This window comes from Physeter macrocephalus, chromosome 7 (genome assembly GCF_002837175.3).
Source record: "Physeter macrocephalus isolate SW-GA chromosome 7, ASM283717v5, whole genome shotgun sequence".
Taxonomy (NCBI): domain Eukaryota; kingdom Metazoa; phylum Chordata; class Mammalia; order Artiodactyla; family Physeteridae; genus Physeter; species Physeter macrocephalus.
This window is the reverse complement of record NC_041220.1, coordinates 25,774,909-25,794,193: the sequence shown is the minus strand read 5'-3', so window position 1 is coordinate 25,794,193 and position 19,285 is coordinate 25,774,909. Positions and strand designations below refer to the sequence as shown.

Below are 19,285 nucleotides of genomic sequence, written 5' to 3'. Positions count from 1 at the left end.
GGCATGTGGGATCTTCCCAGACCCGGGCACGAACTCGTATCCCCTGCATCGGCAGGCGGGCTCTCAACCACTGTGCCACCAGGGAAGCCCCTCTAGTTAGTTTTTTTAACCTCTTGGGTGTTGGGAAAAAAGCTGGTGATGTAGATAGTGAAGGACCTCCAACCCCACTGCAATTCCCTGTTGTCTTCCACTGACATTTTGCTTTTGCTTGAAGATATTGTACTTAAAATATGATCTCTTCCATAGAGAAAGAAAATGCATGGTCCTCCTGTATCGCCCTCACCTACTTTGTTGCCATTCCTCCCCTTTTGTTTTTTGCACAGTGATGGGGAAACACCCTGTTAGAGCAGAGATTATGTCCTGTTTTCCAGCCACTGCCCATTTGCTGTCCCTCCTCAGCCTGCAGATGAAAGCGCTTGGCAATCTGGCCACACCTGGGGGAAAGGTCCATACCTTTTTGTGTTTTTAGGGTTTATAGAGAAATGGGTATCATGATTTTTAAAGTAGTTACCACCATGTTTTATGCAGTATTAAAATTTCAGTTCAGAATATAAATACTGCCCAAAGACACAAAATGCAACATAACAAAAGGAAGTGAGAGATAAGAGATGGAGTTCTTCTGTTACTTTGTTGTTTTTCCGGTATATAGGACACATATATTGTAAATCATTGATTTAGTATTCATTTATTTTGTTGTTGGCACTACGATCTTTGAAAGTGAAACTTTTTATTAGCTTGGATCTATAATATGTGTCACTGGAAAGCATTTCCAACTTCTTTTATGTGTTATTGTTTATTTATTTATCCTTTTATTGGCAGTGACAAGGCACAGAGCAAAGCTCAACTGAATAGCACAAAACACCATTACATCGCTTAGTAACACGGGGGTGATGGAAAGACATGGAGAAACTGATATTAGAGAAACTCTGTGTTATACATACTGCATTAACCCAACTGGCTCCTACAAGTCTGGGTTCTGTTCATCCAGAGACTTTTAGCTCCATGTGATGATTTGTCAGGAGAGGTTTTTCCTAAGAGACCCATTAACATTTCTTTACCCTTTATCAAATGAATGGTGAGGAATGACAGAGCAGGTTACTGTAAGAATGTTGAGGGGCTTCCCTGGGGGCGCAGTGGTTGAGAGTCCGCCTGCCGATGCAGGGGACACGGGTTCGTGTCCCGGTCCGGGAGGATCCCACATGCCGCGGAGCGGCTGGGCCCGAGAGCCATGGCCGCTGAGCCTGCGCGTCCGGAGCCTGTGCTCCGCAACGGGAGAGGCCACAACAGTGAGAGGCCCGCGTACCACAAAAAAAAAAAAAAAGGAATGTTCAGAAAATGATGTTAATTTCTGTTCTGAAATGACATAATGTTTATGGAAGCTTTATAAGGTTTCAAGGTAGTGTTATTTTTACTTACTATTAGCTTGGGACACGAATAGTGCATGAATAAGTCTCCTTGCTGGGTTTAAGAAAAAGGTCTTAGGCACTAGAGTGGAGTGGAATAAACACCCTCTACAGTGCGGCTGTTTTGAAATTTCACTTTCAACATTTTTAGGAGTGAGATCACAAGCACACGAGGAGAAACTGAGGCAGGGTGTACGGCATTAAATATGTGGATGTACCTTATGTTATGGATATAAATTTGATGTTGCTCATAGTAAAGCCTTTCATTTTTTGGCATCTAAATGATAGATGAGAATCCTCCATCTGTGACTGGTGCGATGTTCCAGAAGGGTGTTCTTCTAATAATTATAAAGGATTGTCATGCTTTTACATATATAAAGCCTGTCAAATCCATATAGCTGAAGATGTTGGGAATAGTCTATGAATTCTAGAAGTCTTTACTGCTCAAATATATTTTACTAAAATCAAGTGTTCTGATGTCTTTTTTCCCTTATTTTCTTATGAATATGTATAAATAAGGCACTAACGAGGTAACAAAATTGTTTGTTTTCCTTCTGTGGTAGCCTAGTTATTGATTAAATCCTTTAAGCATCCATGTTGTTTGCTTCTCAAAATGAACAGCATGTGCTCACATCCATTTCCACACATTAGGCAAGGAGAGCAACATGTTTGCAAGAATGGGATCAAACAGAATTTAGTGGAATTGATAAAACATCTGTATTTATTAAAAATGCATAACATTATTTTCTAACTTTAAAGGAGGGAAAACAAAGCAAAGCCAAGACATTTGGTGATGAAGCAACTCTCAAGGCTTAGAGAATCGGAAAGTGCAATATCTTCTCCATCGAAACCACAGCTGAGGGGAGCAGTACTTCCGGGCAATGTAGGACAGGCACAATCCTGAAACGCCAAACCCTTTATCCACTGTCAAGGCTAAATCACCACAGGTGTGTGGCCACATGCATGCTGTTAGGTACATCATTTTTTGAAGAGTCCGCTGTCGTTAGAATGTGGAGTCCAGCAGAGAAGTGTGCTATAAATATTTGGGATTTTAATTTTTATCAAGAAACTCTGTCTCTCATTAGATTTTAAGTTTGTTTGAGAGCAGGGACCGGGTAATTCTTCATCTTCATACCCTCCATAGAATTCCTAGAGTGCCTTACACTAGTAGGTTCTCAGTAATTTGTGTGTGTGTGTGTGTGTGTGTGTGTGTGAGTGTGTGAAATGGAATTGTTGACTTTGCTTTTAGGGGGGCTTGGGAAATGATAATTGCTGGTTAAGTATATACTTATTCAATTATTTAACCATTCATTGGATAATATTTTGAGGCCTCTTAATGTGCCAGCACCAAGTTTTCCTTTGGGGATATATTGGATTCCTAGAGTGCCTTACACTAGTAGGTTCTCAGTAATGTGTGTGTGTGTGTGTGTGTGTGTGTGTGTGTGTGTGTGAGTGTGTGAAATGGAATTGTTGACTTTGCTTTTAGGGGGGCTTGGGAAATGATAATTGCTGGTTAAGTATATACTTATTCAATTATTTAACCATTCATTGGATAATATTTTGAGGCCTCTTAATGTGCCAGCACCAAGTTTTCCTTTGGGGATATATTGGTAAGCAAATGTAGATATAGGCCCTCATCCTTATGAAGCAGGTGGGGAGGTGAGAGTTAAATGAAAAAATTAATATTCAAAATATTACTAACCAGATGGTCAGATGACTCAATCTATAAATCAAGGCACAAGAAAAAATTTAAATATAATTATTTTATTTTCTAACTTAACTGACATGTATCATAAGCCAGTTTCCCAAGTGTTATAAGTTATACTTTAAATTCTTTTAAACTTAACAAATCATTCCAACAATTTCCAAATCATTGGTTGATTTTTAGATAGTGGTAACATAATAAATCACATCAAACTTTTCCAATGACTTCCTCATTAGGTTTCCCCTAGCCAGCACATCTGTGCAGTTGGAGGGCAGCTGACATGATGTCCTGGGGTCAAAGCAGGATACACAGCTGGATATCAAGCCATTTCCTTATGACCCAGACTCGGGGCAATGCTGGCTTGGCTCTGGCAACAGCACGTCCACCAGTGCTGCTTGCCCTGCCATCCACACACCTGTCCTGCCTGCACTGTGCTACTCTGAGGCAGTGACAGCTATTGCCCATGATTCCACTGCCGTGGTCACCCTTGGTGTACTAGGCAGATGTATGGGTGGAGGTAGGGGCCACATAGTCACCAACACTGCACCTGGCCCCATTCCCAGCCTGTACTGCCACTGCTCCATGGCAGTGTCCTTAGGTAACTCCTGATACAGCAAAATGTAGAACTCTACCACTGGATTCACAGTAGATTAATATTTTAACAACCAGTGCAAAAAAAAAGTCAGCATTATATACTGGTACCTGTACAATATCTTTAATTTTTAAATTGCTAGAAAACAGCTCTTTTCTGTCTGGACGTGTATAATTAGTAAAATCAGGAAGAAATACTGTTAAACTAATGTATCTTTGTTGAATGACAATTTGTAAGCAAGACAGTTTTGTTGAGGGTAGACAAGAGGATTAGAAGTCTGATATAAGGATAACTAGAGGATACATACGGTAACGTCAAGATTTGGTCTTAGAAAATTTCCATAGTGACTTTGGCATCACAGTGTAGGGATAATAGCAACCTTACATACGAGTATATCTATAGTATGAGTGTAAAGCTTACAAGTTAGTCAACCATATATTGAGATGACAATAAAAATGTCTGAGAGAGACCTTTGTGCTGTATAGGAATTCAGTAGATGTTGGTTGAGCTGATTTTATGAAGCCACTGGTACAGCACTGACAATATGATTGTATATACTAGCTGTGGTCCCATAACTGAAATGTTAATCTCAGTAGATTACTGCTCATATTTATGGCAGTAAAATATTCATATTCTGAATCAGTGAATAAATAATGCTGATGGATCAAGATGTAGTTCAGGGTTATGAGTAAAAGAAGCTAATACAATAGGAACAAAACTTTATGTGAGGATGTGTAGTAGAAAAATGTGAATTATATTATTTTATAATTAAATGCCATATGACAGCATTATTAATAAGTGTTTTGATGTTAAATTCTTTTTTTAATTTGTGGAACATATACATAACATAAAGTTTACCATTTTAACCGTTTTTAAGTGTACAATTCTGTGGCATTAAGTTCATTTACATTGTTGTACAATTTGATGATAAATTCTTATTAAGAGCAAGGTCATATTATATCCTATAGGGTTTTTTTTTTTTTAATATGGGAAAACCAAATCTTTTCGAGTCACTGCGAAAAGTCGACTGCAGTCGACTGCGGCTTGACTGAATCTTGTTGATCCAGGAACATCAGTCATAAGGAGTATACCCAAGATGAATACAGATCATTTGGTGCAAACGTCACTATTTCGTAATAAATTCTAGTTTATATTCTAGGATGTTTGTACATTTTTTATCTTTGCATCTGTGTCAGTAGTTTCTTCACATGATGACAGGTTATTACTAATAGTTTACAAATGGAAATTCAGTCTATGAATCCATCCTCAGTAATCTACATAAATATCAAGTGGGCAATGCCTGCTGCCTATTACTGTAGAGATACATGGAGATGGGTAAGAAATGTATTAAAGGATCAAACATTTGTCCTGAATATAATGTTGTAGGTGTTAAAGACTAATGGAGTTCTGGAGCACTTCTTAGAACAGCTGGGTTTCTAGAAGACCTTTGTTTTTTCAGAGTGAAATGAACATTAATTATAGGTATTAAGGCAATATGCAGTCATGATTAAAATTTGGCACTGCTATTTAGTCCTATTAAATATCTTTTCTTGTACTATGTAAGTGGAAATTAAATATGAAGGAATATGTTTATGTTATAGAATCTTAAAACTTTTATATCTTTTTCTCAAAATGTAAATGTTGGCCATTTTCCTTTTTATTTATTTATTTTTTTGACCTTGAAATTCTTTCAACATGCACCGATTTCAGAACACAGTTCATTGATAAAAATCTACTTACTGATAAGATTAAACTTTTCTTTAGTAATAAGGTTTTCATCCAGGACGACTGATAAAGTCACTTCTTATGCCAATATTTTTGAAAATAAAAGATTAAAATTCCTTGTGTCCTTTTCCCTAACCAATCTGAATATTTGAGTCTTAATTTTTGAAAACTGTATTCTAATATTAACAAATCCACAAATATTTAGGATAACAATTTTTGAAAACTGTATTCTAATATTAACAAATCCGCAAATATTTAGGATAACAATGTTAGCTGCTTAGGCATTGTGGTCTCATATTATCAATAAAAGATATTGATGATTTTCATTCTGGAGTTCTTTGGCTCTTCAAAATCTCCATTATTTTCAATAGTGAGTTGTATAAATAAATATTCTAACAGCATTAAAAAAGAAAGCATTCTGAAAAAAAATCTTATGTGGCAATTTCTGTTGGTGTCCTGATCATGAATAGTTGGATAAATATACAGAATGATAGGGATTTATGTTTGCATTGTCAAGGGCTATTTCCAAGTAAAAAATCTCTTTTAAGTTTTAGCTCATAACTATCTGTTAATGTATTCAGTTTATATTTTTATTAATTACTTATGCATGTTATTCATCTAAAGTAGTCTTGTTACACTGAAAAAAGATGAGTACAGTTGAGATTAGGTTCTATTTCTAATTAAAGGTGGTATAATTTTTCTTCCTGATTGGATAATCCTTTGACCCTTAAAACAGGTATATTATAAATCCTCTGAAAGACTTTTTGTATGTCATTTTCTTAAGTATCTTCATCTGACTTTCAATTTGGGAAGTCATGATTTCTCTGCATTTTTATTAATAGTTTCCATTTAGAAACCTTCAAGCAAGAGTCCTAGGAAGTTTCACCTGTTGTGAAACCCTATTTGGTAATTCTTTTCAGCATTTGTTATTCAGTAGAATAAAACAAAAAAAAGAAAAACTACTCCCCCTGAAGGAAGAATCTAGCTGGTAGGTGGTTGGCTTGTTTTCTGGTGTGTGTGTGTGTGTGTGTGTGTGTGTGTGTGTGATTGTGAAGGCGAGCAGCAGACTCCTTTACTGGGGAAACTGTAAGATTCCAGTAAAGTCTTTTATTTTAGGTGGTAATTAGAGATGATGGAACTTGGCAACTTAAGTATTTATAACAAAATTGAAAAATCAAAACACCATCTCTGGTATTCACAGAAGCCAGAGTGAAATGAATTTTGAATAACATATAAGATAAATCTTGAGTTTCATGGAATTCTAGTATGAATGTTGACATATTTAGATAAAATGTTGTTCCAATATGCTAGAGCAGCTGAAGGTGTATTGATTCCTACACTATTTTATTCTTCAAGCTTAGGTATTGTCAGTTGAATGATGTTGCAGACAGTTAGTGGCTATTGGGTGTCACCCTAGGACATTTACTGTGCATGTTGTTGAGTAGGACACTGAGATGAACCTGAAGGAAATATCATTCTCATCATATCTCACTTTTCAGTTTTCCCCCTTCTAATTCATCTTCCACATTGCTTGCCTGGTGGGCACATGAGTCTGGTCCTGTGTTCTCCCTGCTGAAAGCTCTTCTGGCTCCACATCTTCCAAGGACGAAACGTAAACTGTGGGAATAAGCTGCTAAGGCGTTTGATAATTTGGTCATTGTTCTCTCTCCTACTTGTTTTCTTAAGATTTTATGCCAACATATGTTTTAGAGACAGGTGTTTCTTTCCATAAGAATGTATTTAAGGTTTTGAATCAATAATACTTACATAGAATCAAGTGTCAGCAAGTATAAATCCTCCTGCAGGGAGAAACATCACAGTAGGGGAGTTTTGACTAACTGGTGAATGGTAAGCCAGTCTGCTCCAATCAGTATCATTTTTACAGCTGCACTGCATTCCACTGAATGGATGTGCCATAATTTATTTAACTACTTTCTTATTAATAGACATTAGCTTGTTTTTAATCTTATTACAACAGTCCTGAAAGGCATCATTTCAGAAGCATGAGCACCTCTTTAGGGTAAATTCTGAGTAGTAGAATTACTGAATCAAAGATACATGTATTTGTAATGTTGATTGATATTGTTAAGTTGCCCTCCAATTGACACCAGCAGCATGTGTGAGTGTATTTTTTTTATACTTACCAATACAATGTGTTATCAAACCCGCTGGAACTTAACAGATTTGTGAGGTGTAAATGGTATCCTGGTATAGTTTTTTTAAATTTTTAAATTTAATTTAACTTAATTTTTTTAACATCTTTATTGGAGTGTAATTGCTTCACAATTGTGTGTTAGTTTCTGCTGATTCACTTTGTGATAAAGCTGGTATAGTTTTAATTGAATTTTTTTTACAAGTGAGATTGAATATTGTTTAACATATTTGAGAGCCATTTGTATTTCTTTTTCTGAATTCACTGGACTTCTATTTTGCTCCTTTGGTTGGCTGAATCATGTGCCCAATACTTATTATTTTGATTACTGAGATTTTATAGTATGTTTTACAATCTGAACAATCTAGTCTTCTCTCACTGTTCTTAATTTATAGAGCTTTCCTCTTGTACTTACTTGTTTTTTCCATATTAACTGTAGAATCAGCTTATTTCCAGAAAAAAAATCTGCCGATATTTTATTGGTATAGTTTTAAATGTATAAATTAATTTAGGGAGAATTGACATTTTTGTAACATGTATTTTTTTTCAATTGCCATTTCTAATCATGTTTACGTTTTCCTAATACAGTTTTGCACATTTATTTGAAAAATAATCCCTAAGTACTTTATTATTTTGTGTTATTGTTTCTGTTGTAAATTTGACCTTCTGTTCCATTATAGATATAATAACTGGTCATTGTTTGTACATATGCAGATTATTGCTTTCTAGGTACTAATTTTATGTTCTGATACCTCACTGAATCTTATGTTCATTTTGGTAGTTTTTTATTTGAGTTTTTACTCTAGTTGTATAATTCTCTCATCTCCAGATAGTGATAGTTTATTCTGCATATTTCTTTTGTATTGATAATTTCTTTCTATTTCTAACTGAATCGGCTAATACATCCCATACAGTGTTAAGTATTAGTGGTAATAGTGAGCACCCTTTTACCTGATGGTAGTGGAGTGCATCCAGCGTTTTCCCACTCAGAATATTCTTGAGATAAATCTTAAGGATTTAGCCATTAATTTCTGTTTCGCTGAGTATTTAGCAAGAATGTATATTTATCTGTCAAATGGTTTTTTAGTTTCGATAAAGAATACCATGTGACTTTTCTTCAGATGTACTAAATAATCATTCCGTAATTTATTAAAAAAATCAATTGAATGCTAACTATGCGTCAGGTACTATTGTAGGCATGTGGAATACAGTGGTGAACAAAACAGTCCTGGCTCTTTTAGAGTTTGCATTGTGGCAGGAGAGAGAGACAATAAATAAAAATCACGATGTATAAATACATTGAATCAGTTCTAGGTGATACAGAAATGCTATAGAAAAAGGAAAACAGAGCAGCATATAAAATCAGAAGCATCAGGGGTGGAGGTAGAACAGTTGCAAATTTAAGCAGAGGGGGCAGCATAAGCCTTATGGTGAAGGTGACATTTAAGCAAAAAATTGAAGGCAGTGAGGGATTTAACCCCACAGATACTTGTGTAAAGTGTTCCAGACAAAGGGTGTAGCAGTGCAAGGCTGTTAAGGCAGGAACATCCCTGGGTTGTTTGAGGAACAGCAGAGTGTCCAGTGTGGCTGGAGCTGTGTGACTGAGTGGAGAGAGTAAGAGACAGGGGCAACAGTTATTATTATTATTATTTTTAAAGATGTTGACGCAAATACTTTTAAAAAAAATTTTTATTTATTTATTTATTTTTGGCTGCATTGGGTCTTCGTTGCTGCGCGTGGGCTTTCTCTAGTTGCGGCGAGCGGGGGCTGCTCTTCGTTACGGTGTGTGGGCTTTTCATTGCAGTGGCTTCTCTTGTTGCGGAGCACGGGCTCTAGGCGCGCAGGCTTCAGTAGTTGTGGCACACAGGCTCAGTAGTTGTGGCTCGCAGGCTCTAGAGCACAGGCTCAGTAGTTGTGGTGCACGGGCTTAGTTGCTCCGTGGCATGTGGGATCTTCCCGTACCAGGGCTCGAACCCGTGTTCCCTGCACTGGCAGGCAGATTCTTAAACACTGCACCACGAGGAAAGCCCCCCCCCTCTTTTTTTTAAAGGTTTCTTGGAATTCCCCTGGGAAACCGGAGACACATTTCTTATCTCTATTCCTGCCTTAGACCACAGAAGCGAATTCACTTTGTAGGGTTCTATGTCATAAAATTGAAAAGTAAAGTGGTAAAAATCGTTGGGTTTTAAAAACTTTCCTTTTATGAAAACAGGCAATGACAATCTGTGAGGTTTTTCTTCTACAGCAAGGAAACTGAAAATGATTTTGCTGATAATTTTTCAGTGATTCTCATGTCAGATTCAATTAATAGAAAGTCTTTGTTGAGCACCTACTGTCTGATTATTAAATGAATACAGACTTGAAATTATATTGTACCTTGGCTAACTGATGACTGTTGCAAAAACCCATTTTAAAACTTGGATATTGTATAAGGTGCTGTAAAGAGCTAATTCTTGATGTTTTCTGTCTTACATCCTACCAATTACTTCATTCCATTTTATTATTTTTGCACAGAGAGGGTGGTCAGTGCTATCTTTAAATTATTATTATTTTCTGCATAGAAACTGAAAGAGGAGAAAGAAACCCCCAGACTAAAAGCCAGAGAAAAAGAAACTGAAAGAGGAGAAAGGAACACCCAGACTAAAAGCTGGAGGCTCATAGCTGTAGTAGGCTGAACGAGCTGACATCTTGGTGGGCCCTTTCAAAATACCTTCCATAAAACGAAATCACTATCTTGGAAAGATACCTGCACCCTCATGTTTAGTGCAGCATTCTTAACAATAGCCAACACATGGAGACAACCAAAGTAATGTTATTCAGCTATAAAAAAGAAGGAAATCCTGCCTTTTGTGACAACATGGATGAACCTGGAGGATATTGTGCTAAATGAAATAAGCCAGACACAGGATAACAAATACTGTATGATCTCACTAACATGTGGAATCTTAAAAAGTTGAGCTCAGGAGTTCCCTGGTGGTCCAATGGTTAGGACTCATGCTCTCACTTCCGAGGGTCTGGGTTCAATCCCTGGTCGGGGAACTAATATCCCGCAAGCAGTGTGGTGCAGCCAAAAATGGAAAAAAAAAAAAAAAAAAAAGTTGGGCTCATAGCCAAAGAGAAGAGATTGGCAGTTGCTGGGGGCTGGGGATGGGGGCAATGGGAAAATGTTGGTCAAAGGGTAGCCACTTTCAGTTATAAGATGAATAAGTTCTGGGAATCTAATGTACAATGTGGTGACTTTAGTTAACGATACTGTATTGTATACCTGGATGTTGCTAAGAGAGATCTTAAATGTTATCACCAAAAAAAAGGTAATTATATGAGGTGACGGAGGTGTTAACTAACTTTATTGTGCAATGTATAGTGTATTAAGTCATCACATTGTATACCTTAAACTTATACAATGTTACATGTCAACTACATCTCAATAAAACTGGGGGAAAAGTACCTTCCCTGTCATTTAGTAGGTGAGCTATTTGAGGAAAATCCTGGTACCTACTGGAATGCTTTCAGCTTCTCAAAATAGGATTATTGACCAAAGTGGAATAAACAGTGTGGCATTGTTTTTCTCCCGTGACAAGTGACGAGGTAGGTGACTCCAGGATTGGTTCAGCAACTCCACAAGTCCAGACCTCTGGGGAGGCTTCTCTTCAGTTCTCTTAACCTTCCCTCATTCTCACAGTGTGGCTGCCACAGTACCAAGCATGACATCGTCTCACCAGTCCTTAAGTTCAAGAAGAAGGAGGTGAATGTTTCGTCACACATTTTTTTTCCTCTTTTAATCAAGAAGAAAATCTTTTCAGATACATCTCCATTGGAGATGGATAGGTCAAATGCCTGCTCAACATTCCCTGGCAAAAGAAACTATGATTTCCATGCATCAATCATGATTTGTTCTCTGGGGCTTGACATGCTACTGCCCAAAACCTGAACCAAAGTAGGCTCCTATTAAAGGGAACTCACAAAGAGAGACATCTTCTGAGTGCACATTCAAGTGGCTGCCTCAGTAGCTAAGAGCCAAACCCTTAGTGACCTTTACACGGGGAAGATGGAATTCTCTGTCACTGTCGCCTTTCCATATGCTCTTATCCATAGGTCACCAAGTTTAAGCAATCATTCTGCTACCCAGCAGCGTCTTCATTAATCTGTAAGTTGATGGACCTGGGCCCATTTCTCCACCCAAGCTCTCTGTCCTGAGCTCCAGATCCATGTATTTATCAAATTCTCTAATTTATAATTAGATTTTCTACTTAGGTGTGTCATAATTACAAAAACTCAACATGTCCACAACTGAATTTGTTTTTTAGTCCATCCTCCTCCTCCTCTTGGAGTCCCTACCTCAGAAAACGGCTCCATTCTCTGCAGTCACCTGGACTCTGCTCTCTCTGTTAAAACTCATATCCAGTCCCTGAGTTTTGTGATTCATGACTTCTAAATATCTGTCAGGTCCACTCACTTATAGCCATCAGTATTAGTTTGCTAGGACTGAAAACAAAATACCACAGACTGAGTGGCTTAAAAACAGATTTATTTTCTCACAGCTCTGGAGGCTTGAAGCCCACTATCAAGGTGTGTCAGAGTGGAGGCCTCTCCCCTTGGCTTGCAAATGGCTGCCTCCTTCCTGTCTTCATATAATCTTTTCTCTGTGCACACACATCCCTGGTGTCTCCCTGTGTGTCCGTATTTCCTCTTCTTAGAACACCCGTCAGATTGAATTAGGACCCACACTAACAGCCTCATTTAACCTAATCACCTCTTTACATCCCCTGTCTCTAAATGCCGTCACATGCTGAGGTACGAGGGGTTAAAGGAATTCAACATCTGCGTTTTGGGGAACATAGTTTAGCCCATAACACCATCCTAGTTCTACTTTCTTAACTTTGGCCATCATCATCTCTTGTCTAGATTACTAACTAAAACCACCTCTTTCCCCCCATTTTTTTCCTTATTCTTCAGCTAGCCTGTTCTTTATCATCATGACACTGTGTTTAAATGCCTTCAATGGTTTTTTTTACGACTTTAACCTGGTATACAAAGCTGTTTGTGATCTCTCTCTGGTCAACTTCTCCATCTTTATCTCTGGACAATTTCTCCTCATCAAATCCATTTTCTCACCATGTGGATCTATTTTCAGATTCCCTAAGTGGCCTGCTCTACAGACTCTGGGCCCTTAAGCACCCTCTTTGTTTGTAACTTAATTCCCAATGTAGAATAATGTCCTGTTTCTTACTCCTTCCATGATTTTGAGTTATCACTACTCTCCAAACACCTTGAATCACTTAATGGGAATTTAAGAAGTTCCAAGCATAGTACCAAAATGGAAATACTAAAAGAGACCCCTAACATTGAACACCCAAGTAATTAGCAGAAATCCCTGAAACAAAAGTAAGCGTCACACTACCAGCATCCTGTGGTGTTTTAAGGGTTGTAAGCTAATTAATATAAGGTTAGTTAGTGTTTTTCCTTTAGAACTTAAAACACTAAGAGATCTTTGGAAGTCATTGGATCTCTTCTTTCGGAGATCTGCATATAAACCTCAGTTCTTTAATATCTCTTGAAAAAAAAATGATTCTGTAATACATCGGGAGATTCAGTTTCCATTTAATCAGATATACACACCGTTACCTTAACTTTATGCCCTCTAAGAATCATTAGGAACAAAGAGGAAGCATGATTGGTTAAAGCAACCCTTTTAACTACTTGTAAATAAGCACTGGTACTTTATCATCGACTCTTTATCATTGAATCTTTACCTGCTCTACTGCTTCCGCAGAGATACATTGGCCGTAAAAAGAATGAAACCAGCAGTATTTGTTTCCCTGGTATAAATCATTGCTCACTTTTGGGAGAAAGGAGATTGCTGTTTCTAAGTTTGCTGTGCGTATATTCAACCCAAAAGGGATCATATTTTCTTACCGATTCTCAAAGCACTTGAAAAGAACTCACACCTATCTTTTGTTTTTAATTTATGCAGTACCATTTTACACAAGTCAAAGAATTACCCTGCCTTTATCTAAATTACATGCTTTTCCAGTTGTACTCAGAATGATCTTTATACAGTTTATTTTATTTCTCGTAGAGCCAGTATTCGTTTTATACCTCTGGAAATTTAAGCTATGAAAACAATCCAAAAGAGGCAAAGATTTTCATGCACAGATGTATTCTTTGCATCATTATTTATAATTTGAAAAATTTTTTAAATTGGAAGAACACTAAGTATTTGATATTAGGACAATAATTAATTAAAAGTTGATAAAACATGTAAAAGATATTTACGAAGAGGCTTATGTATGGGGGAATACTTTTTGTTACAATATTCAGTAAAAAAAAAAAAGCAAGAAACAAAAACTGACATAGATCAACCATTAAAACACACTATATGCAAAGATGGGAGTAGATATATATGAAAATGTTAAAACTGAATAGATACAGAATTGTAAAGGATTGTTATTTTTCTCTTCTATACTTTTCTCTCTTTTCTGACTTTCCTACATTTGTTATTATTTTTATAATCCCTAAACATATATTTTCAAAATTATATTTGAATAGTCCTTTTAATAACATGGAATTTTTAATATTAATTTTTGTAAGTAGAATGCAAAATATTAGTTGTGCTATGGTTTTAGTGAACAATGAAGACGATTGCCAAAGTATCACAAGCGGTGACTTCTGAAGAGTGGATTATGATTGTAGTTCTACATATTTTTTTCAGAATTGCCAGATTTTCCCACAAAATGTACACCTTTTATATGTATTATTTAAAGCCACCAAAAAATGCACACAACTATTTAAAATATATTGGAACCAATGAGATTCAGATAACAATGCATAGACAGTAATTCCGAAAAATACATATGAGGAAAAGAGAATCAAGAGGTTTTTTTTTTTTGCGGTAAGCGGGCCTCTCACTGTTGTGGCCTCTCCCGTTGCGGAGCACACGCTCCGGACGCGCAGGCTCAGCGGCCATGGCTCACGGGCCCAGCCGCTCCGCGGCACGTGGGATCTTCCCGGACCGGGGCACGAACCCGTGTCCCCCGCATCGGCAGGCGGACTCTCAACCACTGCGCCACCAGGGAAGCCCCCTCATACCTCTTGAATCAACCTAGCATCAAGTCAAATGAGTTCTGTTGTGATCTCATACTCCACTAACTGCTCAAAATCATGGCACATTTTGGTTTGCTTTATATATGTAAAAATAGCTTTCTCGCAGAGTTTTCTATATTTTCTGATGTTTCTGTTCCTCCCTCTCCTTCTTCCCTCCCTTTGGTAATGGTAAACAACCTTTCATGATAGCACTAATCTCGTTTGACTAATTTTTATATTGATTGGAGTCTACCTCATTTTTCTTCTTTGAGATTTTCTGCTGGTGGCCCTATGTCTTCTCGTCCTGAGACCAGTTGCTTTCCAGGCTTGCTGCATAGCTGATATCTTAAGATGTCCCTTTCACTGTGCTCTGCTTTTCTGTTGTTGTTATTTCTTACACCTTTCTCTTTCTTGATTTCCATTCTTGTTTTGGTGAGGCAGCCTCAAGTGATTTCCTCTGAGAGGTGGCAGTGAGATACATGTTCTGAATTTATGACTATCTGAAAATATGTTTATTTAACCTCACATTTGAAAACAGATAATCTATGTACCAAAAAATTTCCCTTAAACTTTGAAAACGTTGCTCTAAATTTATTTCCTAGAATTTAATGATGACAATGGCAGAATGACTGTTGTACATTTTTTTCAGTGAACTTTTATCATTTTTTTCACTTTGGAAACATTTAGGATATTCTTTTTATGCTAGGGAGTATAAAATGCCATGAAAGTATGCCATGAAAGATTTTTTTTTTTTTTTCTCTTGTTAGTTCTTGGGCTGGAAAATTTGGTGGCTCCTTCTCCTGTGAAAACACATGACTTTTTTGTCTTCACCCTCTAAAACTTTGGTCACGTAAATGTAGAGCTCCCCTTCTCCCACCCCCAACCCTTTTCTGTAGATCTTTTGTTTTCTCTCTGCTTTGGGAAATTTCCTTGACTTTATCTTCCAGTTTTTCTCCTGGTAATCATATTTACATTTGTGGAAACTTTTTTTTTTTTTTTTTCCTCCACATTGGTCTCTCCTAAAGAGAGTCTTATTGTAAACTCTCTGTACAGGGATGGGTCTTGTAAACCGACAGTCTCTGTTCAAGGATGAATTGAAAAGAAAGCTTCCTTTTAGGTCAAGAACTCATAAATGTGAGAGTGGGTAAGTGCCTGCTTCAACACCAGTAGTCTCTGCAGCACTTATTCAAATGGGCAGAAAGAACTCTTTTAGATTTTTGTTTGTTTGTTTGTTTTGTTTTTTTTGGCCTGACTGTAAATGTTAAGCTGCTGGAAGCTCTCTCTGCCTCTCTGCCTTGGCCGGAGGTGGAGTTCTCCTTGGTCAGAGTTTCACTTACCTTCCGCGTTCAGCATCCTTTTTCCTACCATCCGTCCCTGCTGATTTCTAGCCCAGAGCGTGTTCGGGGCTCTCATTCTCTGGCTGTGGATTCTTCCATTCTGTTTCATTCATAGCACGTTTCTCAGCTACTTTCCGCCTCTTAGGATTTTGGTGAAATCTTTTGACTGCTGAACCCCTGATTCCTTCGAAAGTTTTAGTCCCTTTTGTGTTGATTTTTATCACTTTACTGGCACTGTTAGAACAAAATGAGAGAGGCAAACGTATCTGCCTTCTCCTTTAACTTAAACAAGAATCCTCCGTGTGTGTTTACTCCTTAGTTCATTCGTTTTAAAATACATCATTCATTCTTCAAACATTTTGGAACACATAAATGTGCTTGTCACGTAGAGCAAGAGGATGGGGATAGAACAATGATGAGATGTGACCCTCATCTTCGAGATGCTCACATTCATGGTACATGAATATTGAAATCAAATTCAGAGATGAGAGGCCTTTCTTTGGGAGGAATGGATATAAAAATGGAATGAATGTGGAGCATTGTACATTTCTCTCATATTAGATAATATTCTTAAATTAAAAATGATGACCTAAATTAGGTGAAAGCATATAAGGCACGTTGAATAGAGGCAGCAATTATGGAAGTTTTAGAAAGAGGGTTTGTAGTGAGACTAAGAGGGTATATAAGATTAAAAAAGTAGTTGAATAAAGGCATAATTCATCAACTGAGTTCTTTTTTTTGGTTGTAGAAAGGATTAAAACATTAGGTAAGCAGAGAGGCCATAGATTGTTTTGGCCACATTGATAGTTGCCCTGGTAACAGTAGATATGATGATATTAATAATAATAATAATGATAATTAACAATCATTAAGCACCTACTATATACCAGATACTATTCTAAGATCTGCTCTCTTTTCACACAGCCTTGTAAGGTAGGTATTGTTAAAACTTGTTCTTCGAACTGAGGAAACAGATTTTAAAAGGGCCAGTTATCACCCCAAGGACATTAAGAGGACCCTTAGATGGCATTCTCTTTTATATTTTATTTTGTTACCTACTGCACAAAACCAAAACTATTTATAAAGTATGCATATGTTGTAGAGAATGACAACACAGCAATTTCTTGCATACCTACTGAGACAGGCTGGGACCTGGGACCCTTTGCTGCAGTGCTAGCACCTGGACAAACCTCTCCTGGAGCAATGAAGTACAAAGAAACTATATGGGACTAAAAATAACTGTGTGCATGCGCAATTGGGGCAAAGTCTGGACAAAAGATACGAAAAGATAAAAAAAAAATCCCTACTGCCACTTTTGAAAAGCCCAGAGCAAAAACAGGGTGTTGGGAGCTAGAGCAGCCTATTGAGCACGCCCCCTGCACTCATCACCACCAGAGGGGTGGGCAAAACACCTAAGCCAACCCTCCGGCCTGACCCTTAGACATACCTCTATCTTCATCCCATATAAGGAGCAAACTTGCCCCCCCGCCCCGCCCAGCGAGCGAGTGAGCAAGGGAACCTGTTGTGTCTTCTTGCTCCCGCCTGCTGCAGTAGGGGCCCCCATAAAGCCTTGCCTAAATTTCTTGTCTGGCCTCTAGTCAGTTTCTATTGATTGGGGAAGGCCAAGAACCCAGGTCGGTAACATACTTTGTGGTGCCCAACGTGGGGCTCTTGTCCTCTTCTAAGGAGAGGTTTGTCCAGGTGCAAGCACTGCAGCACTGCAGCAAAGGATACCAGGTACCAGCCTGTCTCACTACCACTCAAGTTAAGTAAGAGGACCATTGCTTTTGAGGCTCCTTGGATGCATGTCCCATTGCCATCCCTATCTATGCTTCCTAAGAGGTAAATATTTATTACCCTGGATTTTTTGTTACAATTCTCTTGCTTTTTCATCATAGTTTTATCATTTATGTTTCTATCCCTAAACCTATATTGTTCAGTTTTTTCATGCATTTGGAGTTATAGAAATGAAATCGTGCTTGGCTTCTTCTGTAACTTGCTTTTTCACTGAACATTATATTCCATATTCATGGTGTTGCATGCAGTTGTAGTTTATTCATTTTTGATGCTACATAGTGTTCCACAGTATGAATATACCACAATTTATTTATTTAACCCATTTCACTCTTGGATTACATTTTGCCACTACAAAGAATGTTAAATGAATATGTGGTGAAATGTTTTTTAAGACATATATATGTGTGTGTGTATATATATATATATGTATATGTACATGTCTGTCTATCTAGCTAAGCTAAGAATTCAACTTCTGGTTTTCTATATACTTGTATCTTTATGTATCTTTATATGTTTATAAGTATATAGAAAACCAGGAGTTGAATTCTTAGCTTACAGTGTATGCACATACTTAAATCCTACTACTTAATGCCAAATTGTTTTCCAAATTACATCCTCCAAATTTTTAGGTTATTTTTTGTTGCCTCTTTTGGTAAGTGCTGCCATTTTTCTTATATATTGTTTGTCTTTCTGATTGATTTGCATACGTGCTTTGTATATTTTTATGCTAACATTTAAAAATATACATATTATCTCTGAGTATGTGGCTTGAATTTTCACTTTCTTTTAATGATATCTTTCAATGAACAGAACAGATTATTTTAAAATAATCTAGCATATCAGTATTTTCCTTTATAACTTGGGTTTTTTATGTTTAAGAAATCATTTTTTGCCCTAGAGTACTAAAGGTATTCTATCTTATCTTCTTAAAATTTTATTGCTTGATCTTGAGAACGAAAAATGGAGCTGGAGGAATCAGGCTCCCTGACTTCAGACTATACTACAAGGCTACAGTAATCAAGACAGTATGGTACTGGCACAAAAACAGAAATATAGATCAATGGAACAGGATAGAAAGCCCAGAGATAAACCCACACACATATGGTCACCTTATCTTTGATAAAGGAGGGAAGGATATACAGTGGAGAAAAGACAGCCTCTTCAATAAGTGGTGCTGGGAAAACTGGACAGCTACATGTAAAAGTATGAAATTAGAACAATCCCTAACACCACACACAAGAATAAACTCAAAATGGGTTAAAGACCTAAATGTAAGGCCAGACACTATCAAACTCTTAGAGGAAAACATAGGCAGAACACTCTATGACATAAATCACAGCAAGATCCTTTTTGACCCATCTCCTAGAGAAATGGAAATAAAAACAAAAATAAACAAATGGGACCTAATGAAACTTAAAAGCTTTTGCACAGAAAAAGATACCATAAACAAGACCAAAAGGCAACCCTCAGAATGGGAGAAAGTATTTGCAA

At 37.3% G+C, this 19,285-nt stretch overlaps 1 protein-coding gene across 1 annotated transcript in view; it reads left to right on the top strand.

The window, feature by feature from the left end:
• The window catches only part of INPP4B (inositol polyphosphate-4-phosphatase type II B), a 763,890-nt gene that overhangs the window by 35,529 nt on the left and 709,076 nt on the right, over nucleotides 1-19,285 (top strand). Inside the window, exon 5 of the mRNA XM_007111238.4 lies at nucleotides 2,163-2,350. The gene's annotated coding sequence lies outside the window, so the exon portion shown is untranslated. The remainder of the gene's footprint in view (nucleotides 1-2,162; nucleotides 2,351-19,285) is intronic.